This window comes from Dendrobates tinctorius, unplaced genomic scaffold (genome assembly GCF_039654945.1).
Source record: "Dendrobates tinctorius isolate UK_male_01 unplaced genomic scaffold, ASM3965494v1 ptg000326l, whole genome shotgun sequence".
Lineage (NCBI taxonomy): Eukaryota > Metazoa > Chordata > Amphibia > Anura > Dendrobatidae > Dendrobates > Dendrobates tinctorius.
The window spans coordinates 14,871,118-14,896,421 of NW_027361993.1; positions in this window are offsets into that span (position 1 = coordinate 14,871,118).

Sequence of the window (25,304 nt, forward strand, 5' to 3'; positions counted from 1 at the left end):
CTTGTAGTCCCATCGGACGATGCTTGCACAGACCCCCGGACATCAGCACAGCCCCCCGGCAGGCCGGCACAGCCCCCCGGCAGGCCGGTACAGACCCCCACAGGGTGCACAGCCCCCCGGCAGGCCGGCACAGCCCCCCGGCAGGCCGGTACAGACCCCCACAGGGTGCACAGACCACCGGCAGGCCGGCACAGCCCCCTGGCAGGCCGGTACAGACCCCCACAGGGTGCACAGACCACCGGCAGGCCGGCACAGCCCCCCGGCAGGCCGGTACAGACCCCGGGCAGTCCACACAGCCCCCCGGCAGGCCGGCACAGCCCCCCGGCAGGCCGGCAGAGACCCCCGGAAGGCCCGAAATGACGGCGCATCATGATGCGCACACACCGCGCATCATGATGACGTCAGTCTGTCAATCAACTTTGAACTTCCGATTCCGATGCCGAATTCCGATATTGAAAAAATATCGGAAGTCGGTATCGGAATTCCGATACAGCAAGTATCGGCCGATACCCGATACTTGCGGTATCGGAATGCTCAACACTACTGCTGACTATTTAAATCATTAGCCTGCACCCTATTTATTGGCTCAGGAACAGGTGGCTGCCTCCATTCTGTCCATTTGTGACATTGCCTTCACTAGGTGTATTGGTGTTGTATGTGCAACATGGCAGACAGCCTGAGTTTCAACACAACTGAGCAGGTTCTCTTCAAATGGCTTTTGTCATGCCGCTTTGGTCAACCATACCCAGTGATAGTGGATCCGCGGAGGAGGAGACGCATGTGGGTCCATCCACTTTTGAGGCAACGACTCAAAAGAGGTCATTTTCACCGCCTCTATTCTTCTCTGCGGGAGCATCCAGAAAAATTCTACCAATACTGTCGCATGAGCCTTGCAACATTTGATCTACTCTTGGAGACAGTGCGCCCTGGGATAACCTTTCAGGACACAAGGATGCGCAAAGCTATATCTGCAGAGGAGCGACTTCTACTCACATTACGGTATGTACTACACAACCACATTCTTTGTTCATGATGTGTTGCCCAAAGTATGTATTTTTTGCTTCTTGGACTAAGTTTAATGCCCTCATCTTATTCCAGATACAGTATATTTGAACTTACAGACCAGAATGTTATGTGTAATATGTACTGAATATCACTCATTATGCAACCAAATATATGTGTGTTAGTAGATCTGAATTAATAACAAGTTTGGTATGTATGTACCTGGTTTTTAGTTAATTTGTGCATTCTAAAATGTTACATTTCTGTTGTTCTTCAGCTTCCTGTCCACTGGCCTGTCTTATGCTGCCTTCCACCATGAGTTTCTCATTGGAAGATCTACCATTTCTGGCATAGTCAGGTCGACATGTAGTGAAATATGGTCAAGACTACTTCAACTCGTCATGCCCGAGCCCAGGATGGAAGACTGGTTGAGGATATCAAGGGACTTTGAGGAGGAATGCCAGTTTCCTAATTGTATTGGGGCCCTTGATGTCAAACATATCCGGGTGCGTAAGCCACCAAACTCTGGCTCCCAATTCTTCAATTATAAACAATACTTTTCTGTTGTATTGTTGGCTCTGGCCGACCCTCAATACAAGTTTATAATTGTTGACATTGGGGCCTATGGAAGGACGGGAGACTCTAGAGTCTTCAATACTTCCATTATGGGTCGGTGGCTACGCACCAACCAGTTGGATCTACCACCACCACGCCAGCTACCAGGCTCCACTCAAGAATCAGTCCCTTATGTCCTTGTGGCAGATGAGGCGTTTCAGTTAATGCGCAATGTCATGAGGCCATATCCCCGGCGCAACCTGGACCACTGGCGCAGAATTTTTAAATTGCCCCTATCACGTGCTCGGCGACTGGTGGAGTGTTCCTTTGGCATTCTTTGTGCCAAATGGCAGGTACTCCAGTCTGCCATTCAGCTGAGTGAACAAAATGTTAATGAAGTTGTTAAAGCCTGTGTGGTTCTTGATAACTTCACCAGGATACATGATTGTTCCTCCTTTGCTGGTGTTGTGCGTGGGTCGGACAATGTGCGTAGGGCGAGACCACCTATCTACCCTCAATGTAGACCGCTCTCTGGGCTCAAAGTGCGTGATATTTTCACAAATTACTTTATGTCACCTGAGGGGGAAACGTCTTGGCAAGAGCATGCTGTGTCTATGCTATAATTTTTTTTGTTTATGTCTGTCTAAATATATATATTTAAACCCCTTATGATTCTATGACTGTTTAGTTGCATTGGTAAGCGTATGTTAGTATGCTGACACCTTTTTTTAGAATTGAGACAGAGGCGTAAAATGTAATAGACAAATGTTTACTTTTGCCTTTTTTTTTTTTTAAGCAAAACATATTGCCATATGAGAAATGTGGCAATGGGCCAAATTGGCCTTTGTGCAGATGTGAAAATTGGGTACAATTAACATTTTCGGACATATAAAACAAACAAAATACCATTAGGCAGTATTACAAATTTTGGTACGTCGGGGGAGGAGAAGGTGGAAGACCAGCCTGTGTTTGCTGCTGGCTACTTTGCCCAACTTGGCCATTGCCCTGTGTGGGGGCATACTGTTGCCCATGATGTGGGTAGTGTACTGCCTCCTGGGATTGTGCTTGGCACTTGCCAGAGTGATACTGGAGAGGGGCCTCTTGTTGGGGCTGGTAGGCCCGTGTCTCATACCCACCAATATAGCCATGTCGTACCCAACCAGGTTGGGACCAGCCTCCAACACTGGGTGGGAACAAATGGCCATATTGGTGAGGTTGGCTAGAGCCAGATATATGTGGCTGCTGTTGGAAAGGTTGGGTAGGGTGAGGAAGGGGGTGAGGTGTAGGCCCACGTATTTGAGGATCCTCAGAGCCTGCTTGAGCAAGCATGTGTGTGGGGTGTCTAAGGCGCATTAGATTTCTGGGTGAAAGCTGCCACCTCTCCAGATAATCAAATAACTCATATGGGGTATTGGGGTGTGTGCTTGACTCAAGCAGGATCTGAAAACATCCTCGAATACGGAGCCTCACCTCACGGGAAAGGGCACGAAGATATAGGGCCAGGCTGCGTGAGTATGCCTCCTCGCCATCATCATTATTGACTCTAGCCAGATAGTTAAGTACCCCTGTGTCCACATTGGTATGGGTATCTTGGGCAGGGATATGGCACCTTCTTCTTCCTCGCTGGGATGGCCCAGCAGGCTGTGGGGAGCCCCAGATCTGGCCAGTTGGGCTGCTGCTCATGTTGCCCTGCTCCTCCTGTATGGCTGATGGTGCAGCAGCAGACGGTCCTGCTTTTGGATGTGGTCCTGGTGGTGGGGTTTGTGGCGCAGGCACTGGGTTTTCCTGAGAGGAATCTTCACTCATGCTTCTTGGAGGGGGAGAAGATGGGCCAGCCACCTCATCCCCTACAGACCCAGGATCAATGATGGGCTTGGTATCTGAGCCAGTTCCTCTCTCCGTAAGGTTGGACTGAGTTCTGTTATGAAACAGAACAGAGCCAAAACTAAATCAATTTTTTTGGCCCTGTAAAGTATCTGTGTAATGTGGTGTGAGGTATCTACTTACGGTCTCAGATCCAGAATAGGAGCGAGGAAGGAGAGGAGGTCATAATAGATGTATTTCCTCTTTATGTGGCCCGCATCACCACTCCTGGACCGCTGCTGACGTTCCCGCCTGTATTGGACGCGGATGCTGCGCCAGCGTCTCATCACATCTTCCACTGCAATGTGACAGGAAATATTCTCAATTTCACATATTTGATAGGTCAAATTTGCTACCAGTAGCCTAGGCATGTGGCATTCAGGGGTGTGCTTTCTACCCAGGGTGGCATATGTAATTGGGGCATCCAGGCCAGATACACAGGGACACAATAGTTCATGTATCAAGTAACTGCACTTAATAACTTGGTTGGCTAGGAGGATGAGGCCAAATTATGGCAGTGTAAAACCATGGGTCACATCAAAATCTACCTGCCTCATGAGGCAAAAAGTACAAGCACAGGAAGGGGGGGGGGCCCTGATTCTAAATGCATTTTTTGAAGTGAGGTAATTTTAAACAGTTTTTGGGTTGTACTTATTCAGTTGCTGCTGCTCCTCACGTGGCCGATCACCAAAATCGTGGAACATCTGGCGACATATGCGCCTCCATGACTCCTCCTTTCTTGCCCGGTTGGCATAATGGGCATCACGTTGGTCCTAGATTTCTGGCCGCTCCTGCACTAAGACAATCAGCATCTCCACATTGAGAAAATATGGCGCCATGATGCTGCTGTACTCCGTGGAGGCGTACTTCTTGGATGTCTGGGGCGCTTTTTGAGCTCATTTGCATGTCTAAGCTTCCTGATGATGGATTGGCCCTTTTCCTGTCACCTGCCAATAGACCAGCGTATTTCTCGCAGGCCACACGTGTGGTCTGTGTGTAATCCGTTTTTTTTTGCGCACCCATAGACTTGCATTGGCGTACTACGGGCGTAGTACGCTGACAATCGCAGCATGCTGCCATTGGCACGGACTGTTGAATACGGATGAGAAATATACGGCTGTTGGGAGCTGCTCCATAGAGAATCATTTGTCCGTGTGTAATGCGTGCTTTTAACGCCTCTCACTCGTCCGTATTCCTCTCTAGTGTGACCCCGGCCTTATAAGAACACCAGATATCTAATACTGTTTGATAATCGGACACCTCTATATGGTGTATGTATGGAAAAATGTATTTTTTTACGGAGTCACACACATATAGCATGTATTTTTCCGTGATACCAGCCGGTAGACGGCAGTGTGAGGAGCGTACACCTCTATACGGTGTGTGAAAAAATGTACGCTCAGTATCTACTGTGCAGAAAAAAAGGAATAAAAGGATTTTTGCTTACAGCAGTGTGCAAACAGCAATGCAGCTATCAGGGAGCCTTATAAGGCAGTCTAATAACCAACAGAACTGCTGCACACAAATATATCCTCCCCTGTCACTGCGCACTATACAGTTGTGTTTTACAGTGACATTCGCTATCAGCACAAGCAATTTTTTTTCTTTTTCCCTGCCTAAACACTTTCCCTATTGAGAACGATCAGAGCAACCTCTCCCTGTGCTAAGATCGGCAGAAGTAAGATGGCGGTCGGTGGTCACGGCCTTTTATAGGCACTGTGACGCCACACATAGCCGGCCAATCATCACTTGCATGCCCTTCTCTAACATGGTGAGGGCCGCTGCTGACGTAATCGCGATGCCCACAGTGTGCGTCCTTCTTGATTGGCTGAAAATAGGTGCTGGAAGGATTGTGGGAAACGCGACTTAGGCGCTCAAGTCGGCGACCTCATGGCCGACCTCACGCTATGGTCGGGTTTCGATCAGCGAAACCCGACTTTAGCAAAAGTCCGCGGATTCTGAATTTGGCCGACCCTTTCGCTCAACTCTAATCCTGACCTGCTTTTTGGAGACTGGTTGCAGCCACTTTTGGATTGCCTCCACTTTATCAATTTGCGACTTTATTTATGATCGCTTGCACAGTGCTCCTTGGGATGTTTAAAGTTTTGGAAATCATTTTGTATCCAAATCCGGCTTTAAACTTCTCCACAACAGTATCACGGACCTGCCTATTGTGTTCCTTGGTCTTCATGATGCTCTCTGTGCTTCAAACAGAACCCTGAGACTATCACAGTGTAGTACATGTACCGCCTGGGGGTTGGTCCCTTCTCATGCACGAAAAGACTGGAGTCAGATGCAGAAGAACGTTCAATCAGTTCCTCTTTTTTCGGTGTCTTCTCCTACATCCACAGCAATACGACAGCTCCTGCGCACTGGCCTGGGTACCAGTCACCTCCTCCTTCTCCTGTTTGCAATGGCCCTCTAGGTTCTTTCACTGTGGCTGCCTTTAGGCCCACTGCCACAGCGCTTCCCCTGGTCGAGTCCGTCCATCCGCTGCGACACTTACTACCTCTTCAGTGTTCAGCCGTCCGGTACCCCAGGCATCCTCTCTGTACAGCTGTCCTGTCAGGGCCACGCCCCGACTGTATGTCTCTCCCTGGGACTCTTCCTCCTTTTATTCCCTTTCTTTGGAATTCCCCTTCTCAGTCCCCGTAGCTCCGCCCACCATGACTTAGTGTTTCTTAGCTTCAGCTGCTGTTAGGTCCTTTTCTCACTGTCCTGCGTCTCCCCCTATTGGCCAAAACTCTGTACTACACGGTCTCTAACTAATTCTTGCTGTTTTCCCCACGTATACATATAATTTACAATAAAGTATTGTACACTGCACATTTTACATTCACCTTTTCCATCAGACAGGTTCACATATCAGTCCAACCTCCTACAACAGAGCAGGTGCATTTATATGGAGACTTGATTACACACAAGTGGATTATATTTATCATCATTAGTCATTTAGGACAACATTGGATCATTCAGAGATCCACAATGAACTTCTGGAGTGAGTTTGCTGCACTGAAAGTAAAGAGGCTGAATAATATTACACGCCCCACTTTTCAGTTTTTGAATTTTGACAAAAATTTAAAATAACCAATAAATTTCGTTCATCGTCACAATTGTGTTCCACTTGTTGCTGATTCTTCACCAAAAATGTACGTTTGGTATCTTTATGTTTGAAGCATTTTATGTGGGAAAAGGTTGAAAAGTTCCAGGGGGCCAAATACTTTGGCAAGGCACTGTAACTAGCTGCCCTACAAGGTCCATGGCAATCCGGTCAAATGGGACCTCTATAATCGGTAGCAGCACTAGGGGACTTCAGAAATGGGATACAGGAGCAGGAAACTGACAATTAGAGCAGGACCGGCAGTAGTTAACAATCTATCTGTGACATTCTGGCCAGTAGAAACTCATAAGGACCCATTCTTGAGTTTTGTCAACTCCCAGATGCCCACCCAAGACATAACAATGGGCCAGGTCTATGACCTATGCCTATAGGGACCCGGTACTAACAACTGATTTACCACTTCCTTTCTTAGCTTAATGACCCGATATAGCACCTCTCCATTTAAAGCAAAATGTGGAAACCTGGTTGCAGCTGCCGGCTCTTGGGCAACCTCATTTATCAGTCACTTTTTCAGATGCTCCATTTAAGGTAAACCCCACATTATCACCGGGTGTAGCAAGTCCTTAACCACCCCGATCTCATGTGATTCAGCCTCACAGTTAGCTTTTATAGTCCCTCTGGCAATGGGGTATACCTTGGCATCCCTGAGAATACAACAAATACCCACTGTTTTCTGGGGACCAGCTGGTGAGGGAGTGTTGCCCTTATCAGGGTCACCAAACTCCCCGAGTCCAAGAGTCCCGATACCAGTACCACCTTTATTGTTATGGGACAAGCCTGCGGTCTTTCACCGGGCTGATAGTCCACACTGCAGGCAGGATAGGCATAGTATGAACAGCGTCTTCCTAGGCTGCAGTCCATTTTTACAGTGGACATAGGACAACTGGCTGCTGTATGTCCAGGACCATGACGTCTCCAGCATAGCAAGTCTTTGACCAGCAGCTTTAGGCAACTCCTTACTGACCCCTTGGACCTCCCCTTCGTAGTGCCTCTAGTACCCCTGTTTTGGGCATCGGGCCCCCTCTGGCTACCCCAGTATGGAATGCAGCACCACCCACTTTCCTTGGGGATCTCTCAACCATCTGGTACCTTTGTATGAGGCCAACTAGGTCATTCTCATTTTGGGGATCCCCTGGGCAACCCATGTCTGCACCAGCCTTTGGAAGGGAGTGGATAAATCTGTCCATTACAACCCGCTCCACCATCTGGGCTGGGGTGAAGGACACCGGCTGCAACTATTTCTGTACCAGATGCAGCAAATCAAACATTTGAGAGCGAGGAGGTTTATCACCGCAATATGCCCAGTGGTGGACCATTTGAGCCCCTACAGACATAGTCACCCCTTAGCATGCCAGTATCTCAGTTTTTAGTTTGGCATTTTCCTGGGGATCTTGTAAGGCCAGGTCATAATAAGTCTTCTGGGGCTTGCCAGTTAGATAAAGGGCCAGGACCTCTGCCCACTGGTCTGGCGGTAGTTTTTCTCTCTCGCTTTGCTACCCACTCAAAATGCTTCCACATCTTCTCCTGTGGTCATTTTTTGCATCGTTCATCTTATCACCCTCCAGAAGTATGTGTCAGCACCTTGATGTGAAGGAGAGGTGGCTTCTCTGCTATGGAATCTCCCTCCAGGAGTTCCATCTGCCTTTGTTGCTGTTGGATCTATGGCATCAGGAGTTTATTTGTCTCCTGCTGTACCTGCTGCTATTCCCAGTACTGCTGCTCTTGGTGCTGCTGCTCTCGATGCTGCTGCTGTCTTAGGATCAGGTGCTTTATCTCTCCTTCATTTTGTCTGACCATTGTTCCAGCCCTGTAGCCGCCTTCACCCAAGATATGCAGGTTGTCCACAGTAGTCACCTCTGCTTTCTGAGGATCTTGCCTGCATTCTCCACCACCTGTGGTAGATTGGCTCACTTGGCTGCACATAGAGGAAGACACAGGTACACTGTCGCTTTAAATCTTCTGTTGGTTTATTGCACAGGTGGCATAAACAAACATGAAGTGAAAATAAACACAACCCTTAGGGCAAAACAAGAAAACAAAACAAAATGGGCTACAGTCTCTGTATCTGGTGGGATTCACCAGCTCCGTATAACAGCCATACAATGGTTGAGTTTTGCCTTCTCAGACACCGGAGATCCTCTCTCCAACCCTACTGAACCAAAAGTGCCTCTGTAGGCCAGCTATTTAAGCCTCAGACCACTCTGGGGTGGAGTTAAGGTGGACAACCTCCCACCATCTCTATGGTTGTCCACAAAAACCCAGCTCATTAAACAAATTAGCTGTTAACCCCTTGCAGCACTTAATGTGCTGGAGGAAAATCTCTGGGTTTTACATCACTGATGCCAGTAAGCCCAGTGAAACAAATCTCCCTTCCAGCACTTTACCAGTGACTTTGTAGCAAGGCATAGTCAACATTATTTCACACAAACCCACAAAATGGCCATACAAAATTGTCACTTTTCAAAAAATTGTGGACATGCAACTTTGCAATTTTGTTTCAAGCACTCACCTGTGGCTAGTAACAGGTTTTGAAAATATGAAAATCACATCTGAAGCCAGATGAAAAGGGGAGAAGTTAACTCAATCTTTGCATTGTGTGTCTGTGTGTCTCACACTAAGCGTGGATAACAGAAAAATTAAAATAGAACTGTCTGAGGGCTTGATAACCAGAATTGTTTAACAATATGAACAACCTCAAGGTTACAAGTCAATCTCCAGAAATCTTGATGTTGCTTTGTCCATGGTGCAGAACATAATCAAGAAGTTTACAACCCATTGCACTGTAACTAATCTCCCTGGATGTGGACAATAGAGAATAATTGATGAAACGTTGCAATGCAGGATAGTCCGGATGGTGGATAAGCATCCCCAAGCAAGTTGCAAAGAAATTCAAGATGTCCTGCAGGCTCAGGATGCATCAGTGTTAGCGCAAGCTATCTTTCAACATTTGAATGAAATGAAGCGTTATGACAGGAGACCCAGTAGGTCCTGACTGCTGACAAAGAGAGCTAAAAAAGCTAGACTGCAGTTTGCCAAAATGTATTTGAGTAAGCTACAATTCTTCTGGGAAAGTATCTTGTGGACAGAGGAGACCAAGATAGAGCTTTTTGGTAAAGCATATTATTCTACTGTTTACCAAAAATGGAATGAGGCCTAGAAAGAAAAGAGCACAGTACCTACAGTCAAATATGATGGAGGTTCAAAGATGTGTAGGGTTGTTTTGCTGCCTCTGGCACTGGCAACTTGACTGGGTTCAAGGCTTTATGAAATCTGAAGATTACTGGGTAGCAATGTAATGCCCAATGTCAGAAAGCTGGGTTTATGTTCTAGGTCATGGGTCTTCCAGCAGTACAACAATGACTCCAAACATACTCAAGAAGCACTCAGAAATGTATGGAAATAGAAATCTGGAGAGTTCTGAAGTGGCCGGCAATAAGTCTGGATCTAAATCGCAGGAAGGATCTAAATCCCGCTGAACACCTGTGGAGAGATCTTATCATTGCTGTTGGGAGTAGACACCCTTCAAGTATGAGAGACCTGGAGCAGATTGCAAAAGAACACTGATCAAGAATTCCAGTTGAGAGGTGTAACAAGCTTGTTGATGATTATAGGAAGATATTGATTGCAGTTAATTATTCCATTGAGACTGCAACCAAATATTAACCCCTTAAGCCCCAAGGGTGGTTTGCACGTTCATGACCGGGCCAATTTTTACAATTCTGACCACTGTCCCTTTTTGAGGTAATAACTCTGAAACGCTTCCATGGATCCTGGTGATTCTGACACTGTTTTCTCATGACATATTTACTTCGTGTTAGTGGTAAAATTTCATTCAAATAACTTGCGTTTATTTGTGAAAAAAATGGAAATTTGGCGAAAATTTTGAACATTTCGCAATTTTCCAACTTTGAATTTTTACGCCCTTAAATCACAGAGATACGGCACACAAAAAACTTGATAACTAACATTTCCCACATGTTTACTTTACATCAGCACAATTTTGGAACCAAATTTTTTTTTTGTTAGGAAGTTATATGAGTTAAAAGATGACCAGCGATTTCTCATTTTTGCAACACCATTTTATTTTTACAGACCACATCACATTTGAAGCCACTTTGAGGGGTCTATATGATAGAAAATACCCAAAAGTGACACCATTCTAAAAACTGCACCCCTTAAGGTGCTCAAAACCACATTCAAGAAGTTTATTAACCCTTTAGGTGCGTCACAGGAATTTTTTGAATATTTAAAAAAAATGAACATTTAATTTTTTTTCTCAAAAAAAATACTTCAGGTTCAATTTTTTTTATTTTACCAAGGGTAACAGGAGAAATTGGACTGCAAAATTTATTGTGCAATTTGTCCTGAGTACGCTGATACCTGATATGTGGGGGGGAACCACTGTTTCGGCGCATGGCTGAGCTCAGAAGGGAAGGAGCGCCGTTTGCCTTTTTCAATGCAAAATTGGCTGGAATTCAGATCGGACGCCATGTCACGTTTGGAGAGCCCCAGATGTACCTAAACAGTGGAAACCCCCGACACGTAACCCCATTTTGGAAACTAGACCCCCCAAGGAACTTATCTAGATAGTGGTGAGAACTTTGAACCCACAAGGGCTTCACAGAAGTTCATAATGTACAGCGGTACAATTAAAAAATCATATTTTTTCCACAAAAATGATCTTTTCACCCCCAAATTTTATTTTCCCAAGGGTAGCAGGACACTAAAAGTTATTGTGCAATTTGTCCTGAGTACGCTGATACCCCATATGTGGGGGTAAACCACTATTTGGGCGCATGGCAGAGCTCGGAAGGGAAGCAGCCATTTGACGTTTTTGGCTGGATTTGAGATCGGACACCATGTCGCGATTGGAGACCCCCTGATGTACCAAAACAGTGGAAACCCCCCACAAATGACACCATTTTGGAAACTAGACCCCCCAAGGAACTTATCTAGATGTGTGGTGAGAACTTTCAACCTCCAAGGGCTTCACAGAAGTTTATAACATACAGCCATACAATTAAAAAATCATATTTTTTCAACAAAAATGATCTTTTCACCCTCAATTCTTATTTTTGCAAGGGTAACAGGACCCCAAAAGTTATTGTGCAATTTGTCCTGAGTACGCTGATATCCCATATGAGGTGGTAGACCACTATTTGGGTGCATGGCAGAGCTCAGAAGGGAAGCAGTGCCATTTGGCGTTTTTGGCTGGAATTGAGATCGGACACCATGTCGCGTTTGGAGAGCCCCTGATGTAACAAAACAGTGGAAACCCCCCACAAATGACACCATTTTTGAAACTAGACCCCCCAGGGAACTTATCTAGATGTGTGGTGAGCACTTTGACCCCTCCAGTGCTTCACAGAAGTTTATAACGCCCAGGTGTGAAAATAAATTTTTTTTATTTTTTCTACAAACATGATCATTTAGTCACCAATTTTTTTATTTTCCCAAGGGTACCAGGAGAAATTGGGCCCCAAAAGTTGTTGTCCAATTTGTCCTGAGTACACTGGTACCCCATATGTGGGAGAAAACTACTTGATGGGCACACGTCGGGGCTCGGAAGGGAAGTAGTGATGTTTTGGAATGCAGACTTTGATGGAATGGTCTGCAGGTGTCATGTTGCCTTTGGAGAGCCCCTAATGTACCTAAACAGTGGAAACCCCCCACAAGTGACCCCATTTTGGAAACTAGACCCCCTAAGGAACTTATCTAGATGTGTGGTGAGCACTTTGAACCCCCAAGTGCTTAATAGAAGTTTATAACGCCCGGGGGTGAAAATAAAAAAATAATTTTTTTCCACAAAAATGATATTTTGCCCCCAGTTTTTTATTTTCCTAAGGGTAATAGGAGAAATTGGACCTCAAAAGTTGTTTTGCAATTTGTCCTGAGTACGCTGACAACCCATATGTGAGCGTAAAACACTGTTTGGGCGCATGGCAGAGCTTGGAAGGGAAGGAGCACCATTTGACTTTTTCAACTCAGAATTGGCTGGAATTGAGATCAGGCGCCATGTTGCATTTGGAGAGCACCTGATGTGCCCAAACAGTGGAAACCCCCAATTCTAACTCCAACCCTAACCCCAACACACCCCTAACCCTAATCTCAGCCCTAACCCTAGCCCTAGCCTTAACCCTAGCCCTAGCCCTAACCCTCACCTTGGCCCTAACCCTAGCCCTAGCCCTAACCCTAATGGGAAAATGGAAAAAAATACATTTTCTTTTAATTTTATTATTTTTCCCTAACTAAGGGGGTGATAACAGGGGGTTTGATTTACTATTTATGGCGGGTTTTTATGTTTGGCAGCTGTCACACGCTAAAAGACGCTTTTTATTGTAAAAATAGTTTTTGCATCACAACATATTGAGAGCTATAATTTTTCTGTGTTTTGACCCACTGAGTCATGTCAGGTCTTATTTTTTGTGGGACGAGTTGACGTTTTTATTTGTACCATTTTCGGGCACCTGACATTTTTTGATCGCTTTTTATTCCGATTTTTGGGACACAGAATGAACAAAAACCAGCGTTTCATGAATTTCTTTTGGGGGGGTGCGTTTACACCGTTCCGCGTGCGGTAAAATTGATAAAGCGGTTTTATTCTTCGGGTCAGTACGGTTACAGCAATACCTCATTTAGGTCATTTTTTTATGTTTTGTCGGTTTTATGCAATGAAAACTATTTTATATAAAAAATAATTATTTTTGCATCGCTTTATTCTGCGAGCTATAACTTTTTTATTTTTTCGCTGATGATGCTGTATCACAGCTCGTTTTTTGTGGGACAAGATGGCGTTTTCAGCGGTACCATGGATATTAATATGCGTCTTTTTGATCGAGCGTTATTGCACTTTTTGTTCAGCAGTATGATAATAAATCATTATTTTTTGCTTCGTTTTTTATTTTTATTTTTTAAGGGGTTCGCTAAAGGGGTTAACTAATGGGACAGTTTTATAGGGCAGGTCGTTGCGGACGCAGCGATACCAAATATGTGTACTTTTATTGTTTTTTTGTTTTTTTTTAATTTCCAAAAAATGAATTTATTGAGGGAATGCTTTTTTTTTTTTTCTAATTTATTTGGCGATTTTTTTAAAATTATTTTAACACTTTTTTTTTAACTTTATTACATTGTCCCAGGAGGGACATCACTGTCCTGTGACAGATCGCTGATCTGTCGCATCACAGATCACTGTGACAGATCAGCGATCTGTCACAGGCAGTGCACCAGGCTTCCTCGTGCCTGCGCTTTGCAGGCACTGAGGAAGCCAGCTCCCTGCAGGCCCCCGAAGGTCCCCGTCGCCATCTTGGATTCGGGGGCCTGCAGGGAAGGAGCCCCCTGCAGCAGCGCTGCACATTGCGCTGCCGTGGGGGGCTCAGGGAAGCACGGAGGGAGCCCCCTCCCTGCCGATGCTTCCCTTTAACCCCCGGTACACCGTGATCGTGTTTGATCGCGGTGTGCAAGGGGATAACGTGTCGGGGGCGGTCCGTGACCGCCCCTGACACATTGTGCCGGGTGTCAGCTGTGATAATCAGCTGACACCCGGCCGCGATCAGCGGCGCTCAACACGTGGGCGCCGTTGATTGCTATGACGTACTATCCCGTCCCTGGGAATTAAGTCATGGGATAGTACGTCATATGGGATTAAGGGGTTAAGTGAAGGATGCCAACCCGGTCCATTTTTGGAGGTTTGAGTGAAATTATGTCCAATTTGCCTTTTTTCTCTGTTTTTTTGTGTTGTTCCAATACACACAAATGAAATAAACATGTGTATAGCAAAACACATGTAATTGCATTCATTTTCTGGGAGAATTACTTCATTTCCTGGACCAATTTCAAGAGTGCAATACTTTCGACCATGACTGTATTCAGCAAATAGACATATCAAATGCTGCATTATGTATTATTCTAAATTAAAGATAGCCATGCAAAAAAAAAAAAGGTTTGTCTGGAAGAATAGAGGCCCATCCAATTGCACGCATTCTTATATACAGTGTAGAGAGCTCTAATAGCACTGTACTTTCTTCTCCAAGCTCATAAAAAGAAACATTTTCTCCAACCGTACCTCATGATCACAGACACCTCTGCTAGGATAGACTTTTTACATTATCTGAAATCAATGCTCCATTTTGCCAGAGTAAATTGTATTAAGGTTTATTACTAAGACATCAGTTTGTATTTCACCGTCCTCAACTGAGGGACTATTAACGTAAACTTTGAAAAGAGGCAGAAAGCTTTTATTTGTGGCTTCTGCATTTTAATTTATGGATTTGCTTTGTTGTTTATGAAGCTAGAATAATGCTACCTATTTCATCCTCAGATTCGGATGAGTTATTCAAGCTCAAACGATCAACCTCCATTTATTTTTTCATTTCCACTGGAGCAATTTAGCAGTTCATTAAAATGTCTTATAATAAAGAGATATCAGAGCAGAAGTGAGAATGGAGTGGAGGGAGGCTACTAGAAATCGCTTTGGCCCTGTCAGAAAATCTTTTGATTGTGGGTTCTTTATCTTTACCAGCTTTGTGTGAAAGTTATGCCCCTGTCACACATCGAGATCGCTGCTGAGTCACAAGTTTTGTGACGCAACAGTGATCTCACCAGCGAGATCGCTGTGTGTGACACTTATCAGCGACCGGCCCCCCTGCCGGGTATCGCTGATCGTGTTCGAATGGCCTGGACATTTTTTTGATCGTTGGTCTCTCGCTGGCCAGCATGCATCGATGTTTACCTTGGTTTCCAGCTCCCTGCACCAGCGTGCTGGTTTCTAACATACACAGCGGGTAACTAAGCAACATGTGTCGCTTGTTACCCGCATGTCGCTGGTGCTGATCGCTGGTGAAGCTGCCTGTTTGACAGCTCACCAGCGATCATGTAGCGACACCCAGCGATCCTGACAAGGTCATATTGTTGTCGGGATCGCTGGTGCGTCGCTATGTGTGACGGGGCCCTTAGGGTGAAGGGATCCATTCTCAGCATGGTCCAAAAATTAATTATATCTTAGATTTCAAGAACTTGGCGCAAAATTAAACATACTGGTACTTTTCTTCCTTTAACCTTTAACCAATTTTTTACAACTTTTTAGCAACAAAGTCATAAATCCTTTAAAAAGTTGCAAAACTACAATCAATTGAAAATTCCTCCATAAACATTACCATAGGGGCCTTATTGTGCATGATCTTATTCCCAGAGAATAAGTGCCCAAAGTATATACTATCTTTCCCTATGTTCCTGATATCGTATACTCAGAAGACCTCAAAATACTGTAATCAGTCTCTAGGCTAGACCTAACGTAATTCAGACGCCTTCATATTTCCCAGAGGTCCTCTATATTTCCAGACAGTTCCATGCACAGTGTCCTGATTTCAGCTAGGGTTAGGACATAGTGTGAGTTTCCCCAAACAAAGTCCTTCATTTTGTCTGCATCAAAATGTGTCACACACAAGGACCTGTCTAGCCTGTATCAGGAAAATGTCTGTAACAGTACTCGGAGGTGAGGTGGAAGGGTAATGTGTGTAACAGTACCGGAGGTGAAAAGGAAGGGTTGGTAAACGATACCTGACATTATCTGTTGGATACAATTCCTGTAGATAACACCCAGGACAAAGATCCCTTGATTTCATGGGTAGCAGTCATGGCTGTGTCTATGTGGCGCCCCTGAGGGTCAGTCGCCACAGAGGTACTGCACCTCCTCCTGAGGTGTGGTATCCCACCATCCTGGTAAGGTGGAGACTCCTGACCACGCTCCAACACCTGCACCCCACACCACAAAATATTGTAGCAAAGCACCTTCGGCGGCTCCCTGCTTGGAGTATAGCAAAGCACCCATTGGTGGCTCCCTGCTTGGAACTCGAAACATTCTGGGAGGTGGGTGGAGTTAGATTACATTACAAGGAGCAGGAAGAGTTTAGGACAACAGTTGAGTTCAGTGAGTTGGTTAGAGAGTTGGAGAGAAGAAGATCCCTGGAGAGAGGGACAGATGGATGGAAGTGCTGCAGCAGATCCCAGTGACCTGGGTCTGCTGGCACGGGAAAGGAAGAGAGAGAGCAACATAGACTGAAAGCCTGATTCTCCATAGAAAGAAAGACTAGTACTGAACGTGTGGAGTAAAAGGGAACAGAGGACGTGGGTTAGAAGAGAACCCTTCCTAGAAGTTCCAAGTGCAAGGCCGGGGTCCGGTCCCCGAGGTTGTATGGATACTAATTGTCCTGCAGCAGACACCGGAGGAATAGAAGTAGTGACCACTTTATTCCCACACAAGACTTGGGGGCACAACAGCAACTGGATAGTGAGCCGGGACTTAGTAGCAAGAAGTCCCCAAAGCAGGCTACAGTTGTCTGCCGTACAGGTAGAGTTCATAAGAACATCGGACAGGAGGAACTCCAGTGTAACTCAGTACTAGGAGTACTTCATTTAAAGGCGCTATAAGAGGAGACGTTCAGAAAGGCACATATGTTGGCGGAGTGTTGGAAAGGAGTATTCCATCTGGCCTGGAGGTTGACTGAGTCCCTGACCCGGAGGACACGCCACAGAGGCAGGCACCTGTTTGTACAACAGACTGTGAGTAAAGCTTTGGAACTACATGCCCTGGTGTCCTCCACTTATTCCTGTGCCAAACTGCCCAGCACAGCTACATCCCTTGCGCCTGACACTACACCATCTACATGTCACTTCACCCACTCTGCCCTGGAACTACAGCCCTGCCTGTGGAGGGCTATAACATCACTGCTGCACCACACCATCTGTCCCAGAGGATCTGTCTGCAGCGTCGGCTTACATCTTCATTGCTGAACACCACAGGTGGCGTCACGACTTACACATTGACACTGAACATTTACAATGGGCGCCCAGGGCCACGGGCCGGGTTCCAGCTACCGTGACATCTCCCAGTGAGGACCATCGGGCCCGGTACCGAGTACCCCACAGCCCTGGGTGTGAGGGCATCCCATCTCAATGCCAAAAATGATACCAAAACTAAACTAGAACACCATCCATATTGCATGCCTTTGGTGGACACCAAGACTTACACCTCCACAAACTCAACCATAATGTGTGCCCTTACTTGGTCACCCTGGCCCACCTTTTATTGTGCATCAGCCATCACCATGAAGCTTATATGTTTGTTTTTTTAACACTCCTTCAATGGCACCTTAGGCAGGCTACTACTTTATTTACCACTCATCCCAGCTTTAATTATCTTTCTATGAGCTTGATCCTTTGATATACAGTTGGAGCTTGTAGGCTCGGGAAAGAAGAAGTTAACTGAGCATAATAATGTCTCTAATTTATGTCTCTAATAAAAATTCAGCAAAATTTCGCTGAAAATATACCGGGTGAGTCATAAAGGACGGACGTTTTTAAACTAATCATAAAATCGTTAAATATTTATTAAATATAAATGTATTCACAGATTTGGTTACGTATACTGACAAATATTTGACAAATTCAAGTGTGGAAAACAACATCTGCCATGTGGTGGCCATTATCAGTGATGCATTTCCAAAGGCGTTCTTGGAAGTTGGCATCAACACGTTCCAACACAACTCTGTCGATTTGGGCAACTTCCACTCGAATAGCTTCCTTCAGTTCTTGTAATGATCGAGGCTTAAGCTTGTATACACGTGATTTGAGGTGACCCCATAAGTAATAATCGCACATGGACAGGTCTGGGGACCTAGGAGGCCAATTAATATCGCCAAACCTGGAAATGATGCGACCAGGGAAGAGAGGGCGAAGAACGTTCATTGTTGCTCCGGCTGTGTGGGCCGTTGCCCCATCTTGTTGAAACCACACACTAGAGATGGGGATATGTTGCCGTCGTAACTCAGGAACAAAGAAGTTATTTATCATGGCGATATAACGTTGTGAGTTCACGGTAACAGTATTGCCATTATCGCCTTCGAAAAAGTACGGACCGATCACGCCATATTTGCCCATAGTGCACCACACCGTTACCTTAGGGCTGTGCAGCGGTCGTTCATGTAATTCTTTCGGATTTTCATAGGCCCAATAACAGCAGTTCTGCTGATTAACCATGCCATTGACATGGAAATGAGCTTCATTACTCATGAATAAAATAAGGTTGTCGTTTTGCTCAATAATTGCTTCCATCTCATGTGCGAACTTCAGTCGCGCTGCGTAATCCCCGCGCTCCAACTGTTGCACAATGGCCAATTTATAGGGGTGGAAATGCAGGTCTAAATGCAAAATACGCCTTACTGTACGATTACTGAGGGCAAGTTCTAAAGAATGTTTCCGAGCAGATCGACTCGGACTGCGCAGCATGGCTTGCCTGACGCGTTCCACATTTTCAGGGGTACGTGCCGTTCGTGGAGCCCCCGGTGGTCGTTTGTTCATTAGTGTACCTCGTGTACGGAGTGCTTCAACCCAACGTAGGATAGTGTTACGAGCGGGAACAGCTTGATTTCTGTGAATATTGAAATGACGCCGAAACTCACGCTGAACGGCTGTGATACACTCATTATTCTTGACAAAACTGTCGTACGCAAAAACGCGATGTTCTATCGTCCACGGCACCATAGCTTAAACTGAAACTAAAATAAAAACAATGCTTTCACCTCACAAACATAACCCCGCCTCCCGCACATCTCTACCTCCACCTGGTGGTGAGTTATAGCCACTTCAAATACATCCGTCCTTTATGACTCACCCGGTATATATAAAAAAATCCTTATTCTTATGAAAGGTAACTATTATTCTAATTTTACTTTCTATATTTTATTTGTTAGTTACTTTTTATTCTTTGGTTTAATTCTTTTGTTTTGGCTTCTTTTGTTTTTGCTTAACTCCTGTTTACTGTTTGTCATTGACAATGTATGAATAAACTGCAACTGGAAATCATTGGAGAGGGGTTATTTTAGGCAGTTATTTATTAATGACTGAATAGGCTGTTTCTCTTTGGCTCATTTCTGCAATCTGATGGAAGTCATTGTCAAGTGTCAATCAATCAGTCTATTTAGCAGAAGAAAAATGGGTACATTACATACAAGCTGGTAATATTGATTTGTTATTGCGGCTATGGATTTGTATTATAATTACAGAAAGGTAATGTTTGCCATCATAGTCTCGAAAGTAATGATCTAGAGAAAGACAGACGGGACCTTCTGGGAGTTGTGCGCATTTAAAGGAAATCAAACACATTTATAATTCCTATTGAAATTTGGGGAAATTAATCATCCAATAATTATCAGAAATGATCTCTGTCGTGAACATGTCATTTGTGATGTAGAGATCTATACAATAAAGTAAGAAAATATCTTAGCCACCCAATAAACCATACTCCATCAATTTTAAATCCATCATACACACTTCAATCCAATCAATATCCCATGACTTGATTAAATATTATTAAGTCTTAAGCCCCCACACATATTGGACTAACTGGTCAATATTACTACTTTATATGAAGGAGTCATGAGTAGTGTTGAGCGATACCTTCCGATATTGGGAAATATCAGATCGGATTGCATCAGACCATACCCCTAAAAAAATATCGGATATCGCCGATTCCGATACCGGAAACCAATGCAAGTCAATGGGACACAAATATCGGAATGAAAATAAACCCTTACTTTCCTTGTAGGTTAATTCTACATGAAGGAAAACAACTAAGAATAATGTAGAATGTATTGGGGGAGGTGGAGGAGACATTAAAGGCATAGAGGTTTAGCCCAATCAAATGGAATAGCAGGAATTAAATTTTTTTTTAAGACGTTCGGAGTTACAAAGATATTGACTATGTTAAGCTTTTTTATATTTTGTCAGATATTTATGTTTCACTACTTCCATGCTCTTCACCTTCTTTTTTACTTCTCCCACACTTTCTCCTTCATCATCCTCTTCAGGGTCATCGTCTTGGTCTTCTTCGGGGTGGTCTTCAGGGTCGTCGTCTCCAGGGTTGTCGTTTTCGGGGTCGTCGTCTTCTTCAGGGTGGTCTTCAGGGTCGTCGTCTCCAGGGTCCTTGCTTTTGGGGTCGTCGTCTTCTTCGGGGTGGTCTTCAGGGTCATCGTCTCCAGGGTCGTCATTTTCGGGGTCGTCGTCTTCTTCGGGGTGGTCTTCTGGGTCGTCGTTTTTAGGGTCATCGTCAGGGAGATCCAGAGTGATTACCAAAAACCATTTCAAAAATCTTGAACTTGGAAATGTAGCAGAAGGTACAAGAGGGCTGAGGAACTGCTGAGAACCAGCTGATGGTACTGGAACCTGGATGGGTAGCCGAAGGTGCAAAAGCCAATGGAACTACCGAGGACCAGCTGATGGTACTGGAGCCCGGTTACTAAGCAGGAGATAACTGTGCCAGAAAGCACTACCAAGGACCAGCAGACGTTGGTGGAACTCGGATACCAAGAAGGAGGCACCTAAGCCAAAGGCTCTGCCTGGAACCAGCTGACGTTACTGGAACCCAGGGGGCCATATTCAAAATTGACTTCCAAAGAACCAGCTAATGGTGCTGGAACTCAGATAGGCAGCAGAAGGTACACCTGAAAAAAAAAGTTGCAAGGCCGCGAGCCGGCCGGAGTTACCGAAACCCACAGTCCTACAGGGGGAGCTTGTCCTATTGGCACTACGGAACCAGCCTTCATTGCCAGATCCCGCAGCCCACATAGGAAGCACCTAAACTGCAGGCACCATAGAGTCGGCTAACCCGACCGCAACATGACAGTATTGGAGGCAAAGTGACGTTGACACTACCAGGAAACAGCTGGCATGCTGGACCAGGCTGGGCAGGAGGGAGTACCCGTGCCACAGACACTTCTGAAACAATCACTGACCTCAGGGAGACCAGTCAAAGAAAACACTGCGGCAGCCGGCAAAGGCGCTCAATCAGTGAAATCCTAGGTGCATTGCTCCCTGGGAAATACGAATATGCAAATAAAGTCCGTGGAGCCTCATTTAAGAGTCTCAAACATGGGACTAGCCAGATCTTCCTCCAGGGAAGGACCCAGCCAAGGAGTTGCTCCTTTCGGAAACCACCATTACCACCATATTAAGTGGCCCTTTATTTGCTTTGGTGGCAGCTGCCTAAAACTGGGCACTCCAATTTAGCTTCTTATTGACTAAGATGCCTAAGTCTTTTTCCATGTCTGATTTCCCCAGCAGTTTCCCATTTAGTAAGATATTGTAGCATCTGTTTCTCCTTCCCATGTGCATAACCTTACACTTATCTGTGTTAAACCTCATTTGCCATTTTTCAGCCCAATTCTCCAATTTACTCAAATCTGTCTGTAGTTGCAAACTGTCCTCCTTTGTGTTAACTACCTTACATAGTTTTGTATCATCTGCAAATACTGATATTTTACTGTGTAAGCCATCCACTAGATCATTAATAAATATATTAAATAGTAGGGGGCCCAATACAGAACCCTGTGGTACCCCACTAGTAACCCTTGCCCAATCTGAGTATGCACCATTAATAACCAGTGCCACTCTTTGTTTTCTATCACTAAGCCAGCTACCTACCCATCTACACACATTTTCCCCTAACCCAAGCTTTCTCATCTTACTTACCAATCTTTTATGTGGGACAGTGTCAAATGCTTTAGAGAAGTCAAGATAAATGACATCCAATGATTCTCCTTGGTCCATTTGAGAGCTTACATCCTCATAGAAGCTGATCAGGTTAGTTTGACAGGTGCGATCCTTCATAAATCCATGTTGATATGGAGTTAAACATTTATTAACATTGAGATATTCCATAATGGTATCCCTTAGAAACCCTTCAAAAATTTTACCCACAACAGATGTTAAGCTTACCGGCCTATAGTTTCCAGGTTCCCTTTTACACCCCTTTTTGAATATTGGTACCACATTTTCTTGCCGCCAATCAAAAGGAACAGACCCTGTTTCTATAGAGTCTTTAAATATAAGGAATAGAGGCCTGTTTATGACATTACTTAACTCCCTTAATACCCGAGGGTGAATGCCATCAGGGCCTGGTGATTTGTCAATTTTAATCTTACTAAGGCGGTTCTGCACTTCTTCCTGGGTTAGGCAGGTAATACCGTATATACACGAGTATAAGTCGATCCGAGTATAAGTCGACCCCCCTAATTTTGCCTCCAAAACCTGGGAAAACTTATTGACTCGAGTATAAGCCTAGGGTGGGAATTGCAAATTCCAAATATCGTAATGCTGCACAACATATGCCCCCATAAATGCTGCACAGTGAATAATGGTGGCCCAAATACCGTAATGCTGCACAACATATGCCCTCATAAATGCTGCACAGTGAATAATGGTGGCCCAAATACCATAATGCTGCACAACATATGCCCCCATAAATGCTGCACAGTGAATAATGGTGGCCCAAATACCATAATGCTGCACAACATATGCCCCCATAAATGCTGCACAATGAGTACCGTAATAGTGGCCCCAATGCATGATAATTTATTGGCCAAGTGATAGGATTACCGATAATCCTAATCATGTTGCTGCTGCCCCTGCTGGAGTTAAAAAAAAAAAAAAAACACACTATATACTCACCTCCGTTGCTGACAGCTGCTCCTGAGCGTTCCCGACTCTTCAGTGACTCAGGCAGAGGCCGCATGCTATCCACGTCATCGCGCCCCCTGTACGTCACTGCCAGAAGATGGAAGGCGGGAGAGAGTGGCGCGCAGCGACTTGTAACGCCGCCGCGGCCCTATCATCACCCGCCACCGGGACACTGACAGGCTGCATGGGACCGCAGACACATACCGGGGACCACGGAGATGACAGGGACCAGGTAAGTTTGAAACATGACCCGAATATAAGTCGAGGGGGGTCTTTTTCAGCCCAAAAAGGGGGCTGAAAAACTTGACTTATATTCGAGTATATACGGTACTTAATGGGGAGTTTACATTATCACTCTGCATTTCCCCTTGCAAATCCTTTTCCTGTGTGAACACTGTTGAGAAAAAAAGTATTTAAAACATTTGCTTTTCCCACATCGCTCTCTATGATTTCACCCTCATTGTTCTTTAAAGGGCCGACACCATCAATTTTAATCTTTTTACTGTTTACATAATTAAAGAATAGTTTGGGGTTTGTTTTACTTTCCTTAGCAATGAGTCTCTCAGTTTCCACTTTTGCTAAATGTATTTGTTTTTTACACATTTTATTTTTTTCTCTATAACTTTTTAATGCTTCTTCATTGCCTTCCTGTTTTAGCTTCTTAAATGCCTTGTTCTTGTTATTTATTGCCCTTTTTACATCCTTATTTAGCCACATTGGTGTTCTCCTGTTCCTAGCCCTTTTATTTCTGTACGGTATGGCTAGCTTGCAGTGGGTGTGTAAAACTGATTTAAATATTTCCCATTTATTTTTTGTGCTCCTATTTTTGAGGACATTGTCCCAATCAATTCGGCGAAGGTCCTCTCTAAGCTGATCAAACTTTGCTTTCCTGAAATTCAGCGTTTTTGTAACCCCCTTCCAGGGCACCTTACTGAAGGACACGTGGAATTGTATTATATTGTGGTCACTGTTCCCTAGGTGCCCATCGACTCGTACTTCTGTTATTCTATCTGGCCTGTTGCTTAAAATTAAGTCCAGAAGGGCTGTCCCTCTAGTTGGGCCCTGCACAAGTTGTGACAGATAATTATCCTTGGTCACTGACAGAAATTGGTTTCCTTTCTGAGATACGCAGGTTTCAATTTCCCAGTCTATGTTGGGGTAGTTGAAGTCCCCCATAATAATCACCTCATTGTGACTTGCTGCTTTGTCTATTTGTTTCATTAATACATTTTCAGTGGTTTCTGTTATATTTGGTGGCTTATAACAAACCCCGAGGATCGTGTTGAGAATGTGGGCGATGCGGCGGTCGTTTCTCAGGCACTGCAGCAAGAAATCAACCATGTGCTGCAGACTGCCAACTGGCCAAGAAACGCTGTCCCCTGCTTGAGGCGTCATCTCTGCCTGCTCTGCATCACCCTGTGATGTTGTCACATCTCCTGTTGTTTGTGGGCTGTTGCCCTTGTTTGCATTCTTTGCCTAGTAACAGTGATGTAGGGGAGAGGAGGAGTCGGGGGAGGGACGTGGAGAGGAAGGTGGAAGTAAGGAATAAAGAAAAGCACGGCCTGGCAGCCAAGCACTAGCACATCAGTGTACGTCTCTGAATTCTTTATCGCCGACATCACGACACTACAACTGGCGACGAGGAAGCGTTCATTCATCAGCCACAGGTATTTCAGTCCCACGAACAGTCTACAAGGCTATCAGTACTCACTATGGCTTGTCTACCCGCATTTCCTGCTTTTGATGTGCATCAGTCCCAAGCAAACCTGGCAGTATCTTGGGATAAATGGCTAAAGCGATTCGAGATATTTCTGCAAGCCATGAATGTCTCTGATGATACCCGGAAAAAAGCCATGCTGTTACACTACGCAGGGGAGCAGGTTTACGATATATTCACTACTCTGCCGAATACAGGGGAGGACAAGGACTATGAGCTCAGCAAAGCTGCGTTAAGCAAGCACTTCTCCCCTCACAGAAATCCGGCATTTGAAATTTTTAAGTTCAGGCAGTCAAAGCAGTCGCCAACAGAAAGCATGGCTGAGTATCATGTCCGGCTACGACACCTTGCAGCGCACTGTGAATTTGCGGAAGTAGACAAAGAAATCCAAATGCAGATCGTACAAGGATGTATTTCCTCCAAGTTAAGGAGACAAGCACTCAGAGACCCCACCATGACGTTAGCGAAGTTGCTAGATACAGCGCGTATAAATGATGCTGCAGACAAACAAGCTAAACTGATAGAGAACATCGAGCA